Below are 4,489 nucleotides of genomic sequence, written 5' to 3'. Positions count from 1 at the left end.
GTAAGCTTGGCAGACGGGTCTGACACCAAACAAACTATTTAAGGTGCTGGAAGCAGCACAGGATATTAAAGCATATCAGCCTAATAAAAGAAACCTGCACTGAAATGAAACTGTAAATTTATTTCATAGAATAGATTATAACATGGTGAATAATTTAAATTGCATAAGGAAACATAACAGAGATTGTCCCTGCCTTGTCCCTGAATCATTAGAATAACAATTAATTAACATTGTTGGTGCGACACTTATTAAGATGGTATTATGTCTCTAGGATTAACTATACTTAAAATACCAATGTCGGATTTTTAAAATTTTCATTTAAGACCTATATATAAATATTTGTAGCTTTTTAAAATTGAAATCAAATAAAAAACATTAGTTCCTGAAATGTAAATACTTTAAAAACTACTTCAAACGATTTGTAAAGCACAAATTTATTTCCTCCTCTTATATCGCACACTCCAGTCATGTGAATCCTACCTTCCCCAAACTGTTAACTGGTTATTATTAGAGTTAAAACAGAATACAGAGCAAAATATTCACAGTAAATTGGTAAATTCGTTTTTTTTTTTTTTTTAATAGAATTGGGCAACACACCTGGAAATTACTGTTAATTTCATATCTCAGTGCAAACACTAGGAGAGAGCTGTCATTGCAGATGTTTAATGCATCATTATAAACCCATTTACAGGACAGTGGACCAAGCAGAGAGAGCAGTCATGGCTCAGGAGGCACAGCGGGTCGTTCACTAATCGGAGGGTCGGAGGGTCGGTCCCCAGCTCCTCCGCTCTCTGCATGTGGAAGCGTCCTTGGGCAAGACACTGAACCTCAGATCAGTGATTAGTGCATGTTGATGTGAGCTACTGTAACACATCGTCTCCTCGCTTACTACTCAAGATAAGTGGTGCACACGTTGGAAAGATAATGGAAACCCACGTCTGGAGTGATTCAAAGGAATGCTAATGTTCACTATTAAGTGGCTGTATATGTTGGTCATAATTGTCCCAGTTCCTTTGATGGATATTCATACGGCTGAGTAACCTTCTGTGAGTGTCAGAAATCTGCTCTTTTAAGATGCTCATATGCTCCCATCCCCCTTCCTGCAGCTGTGATTAGTGAGCTTTGAAGCTAATTCATTTTCTCCTCTTTACAGTTCTGATATTATTGTTCTGCCACTAACTGTAGTTTCAAGCATATTCAAGATATCATCTGAATTTTAACCAGAAACTGTGAAAGACTGCTCAGGAGGTGTGGGCTAGTTTTCCTCTCTGATCTTAGTTTTTTTTTAAATTCTATATACTGGAGATTTCAGCTGACACACTTTCTGCTTTGGATTTGATTTAAAAGCTGCAGCCGGTGGTGTTGGAGGAGCTCCTCAGAACAGGAGTGGGACTTACAGAAGCATCCCGAGGTTCAGATAGAGAGGCGGCTCAAATTCCCAGACATGACGAGAAGTTGGAGAAAGGAGGACAAAGTCTCACATCCTGGTGACTGTGAGACTCAAAGGTGTCTATATAGGTGTTTGTATTTCAGCAGCACGCTCAGTTTGGCTTTACAGCAAGTCAGAGGACAAACAAGCACAAGGTTACCTTTCAAAAGATGGGATTTATTTCACCCAAAAATATCAAAATACAAAGGAATGAAAAATAAGCAAATTAAGTAGAAAACTGGGCCCATTAAAAGAGGATCTCTGCTCAAAAACCCTGTTTACAAACCACTACATTAACTCAAACACCTGACCTTACGCATTAGACAAATGGAGACACATAACATGGCTGATGAGACCATTTGGAAACAATTAGGGGGAAAACTAAATAGACAACACATAAAACTTCACATAAATAAACTGTATCCCCCCCCCCAATACTGGTGCAGCACTTGGTCTTGTCCTCTGTATTTAAACAGGCTCCACCCTCAGACACACGTTTGGCCAAACCAGGAAGTGACGAGTGATTTGGCAGAAAAAAGGTAAATCAGAATCTGAATCTTCTCAGCTACAGTAGTTTTCATCATCTGGCTGGCAGGCGGAATCAGTGTGTGTTGCCAGACGCTCCACAAAGGTTTCTATATTGGGTGCAGTGGGATTAACTTTCTGAAAGTAATCTCAAGTTAAAAAAACAACGAGTTACTTTTAAATCCCTCTTCCTCTGTGTTTCTCCCACAAACACATGTACAGATCCTCCCCTCGGCCACAGCAGCTTCGAGGTCCTTACTCTCTCTCATCAAAGAGATGGCGTCACCCACAGTGAGGTTCATCACATTCACTGAGGCTAAATGGTAAACGATGCTGTGCTTATCCACAGTCAGGAATAAGCAGCTCAGCTCAATTAACACTGTGGTATTAATAGATTTCACAAGTGAATTGAGAGATGACATGATGCACAGGGAAAGAACAATATTTAGAGACCTGGTGATATCAGTGTGATAACGGGAGCAGGCGGCTTTAAATTTAGATTTTTGTTTTAATTTTTCACACTGTGACTGTTTTTAGCCAAGAGCATTAACGACTGGGTGTATTTTAATTAGACTAACCGCTGAGTAGCATTTTTTCTGACAGTAACACACACATGTACAGAGACATTTGAAGCCATGGCAACCATACATGTTGAAAGGGGTTCAACTTCATGTTTGAAACCCTGCAGTGATGATGCTAGGGGCTGAGTGCAGGGGTTTTACAGTAATGGGTTTGCGGATATCGTGTGAAAATAGTCAGAATGTAGAGCTGCAGTTGAATCAGTCCGTGTGAAGGTTTGATGGATGGACATTAGATCAATTAACAGTCCTTTATTAAGAGTTGTGTTTTGATTAAGTAAACCAAACTGAAGACGAAGACACTTGCACTCGTAGATCCACCATTCAGACGGGTTGACCACAGACTCCCCTGACGACCACTGAACATCACCAGTGATTCTCATCTGAGCCACAGTGCAGAGAGTGGAAGTGACTTTGAGGCCCTGAGTCATCCTGCTAACGCAACGCGTGTGTCAGTCTCATCTACAGAGATGGAGAAAAAACTGTGAAGTCAGTGAACATGTTTCAGAGTTTTTATTCAACATTAAATTCCCAGTTGAAAACACATTTATATATAAATTCCCTCTCTGAATGCTGCACTGTGTCTATTAGCAAATACAAGCAGGGACTAAAACATTACATTAGGTTTAATCATAAGAGGAACTAAGAAAAGAGAAAATACTGTTAACGTGTAGATGGTTGTGACAACTGGCAAATTCTCCCTCGGATCAAGGAAGTTATATATTTGGTGGATATCGTAGTTAAAGGATTTGCAAAGGGAAAGTTCAGGATAATTGATACACTCTTGTTCTGTGTGAAACCCACAACGAAGATCCACAATAATATAAATGACTAATAAAATGTCATTTTGTCAAATATCAACAGTGCGTATTCCTGCAAAACAACATCAACAACTGAAAGGCCATGTTGAGCTCTTGTATCAAACGCTGCTGACGTGTTACTGGTCAAAATCCTGAATGATGCTGACGTGAAGTGTGAGAAATAAAGACGTGCAGAGTTTATAAAACACCATAAACAGACATGTTTATGATGCCTGGTTGCAGGCAGGTCAGTCCGCTGATGCTGGATGAGGCCCTCAGTGTACACATCCATACGTCTCTGTCACTAAAGCATGTGAGTCTGGAAGCTTTTGGGTTCAGGCCTAGTCACACCAATGTATGGGTTTACAGTACATGGGATAAAGGAACAATGCCAAAAATGGCTGATTCTTTTGAAAAATTATGGATTAGGAATGAAATACTCTCCTTTTACATTTACATTGTTCATCTCAAGAGTACATAATAAAACCTTTACTGCTGCTGAGATTAAAAAGCTGCCTGCTCACAGTGGTGCCAGACTGAAAAGATCCCACTGGACTATGACCCTAAATATAAATCGCTGTGCTGCACTCAGAGATGAATATATACATCGTCTTTGTTGTGCTGCATTCTCTATTTTTAGTTCCTTGTATTCCACGTATTCATACATGTATCTTTATATTTTTTACCTATTTTCACTGTGTTTACTTAGTCTCAGTTTTTACTGTTGATTCCATTGTGTGTTATCAATTAGAAATCTACAGGCTCGCTCCGCACAAGATTTTATTGCAGTCATACAGTGAAAATAAAGAGCTCTTGACAAAAACTACTTGATGCAAAAAGATCTCACTCACACAAGAAGTGACTGAACAATAGCCAGGGCCTATCCTGAGAGCTACAAGAGAAATGTGAGGGGTCGTTAAATTATTGATGGGTCAGATAAGAAGAAAAAACATCTCACTTTGTTGGAACTGAAAACAACTCATAAACTTCTGAATTGAAGCTAAATTAAGAAAATACATTATCTGAAATAGTGGAGTTGAATTTAAAATGTGACCTTTCTTGAGGAAATCAACTGACTTTCCTCTGCTGCTTTTCAGTTCATCTCTGCAACAGCTTTAAACATAAAGAGCCGAGTGGACACAGTGTCCATTAACGGG

This window comes from Hippoglossus hippoglossus, chromosome 13 (assembly GCF_009819705.1).
Source record: "Hippoglossus hippoglossus isolate fHipHip1 chromosome 13, fHipHip1.pri, whole genome shotgun sequence".
NCBI lineage: Eukaryota > Metazoa > Chordata > Actinopteri > Pleuronectiformes > Pleuronectidae > Hippoglossus > Hippoglossus hippoglossus.
This window is presented reverse-complemented; position numbering follows the sequence as displayed.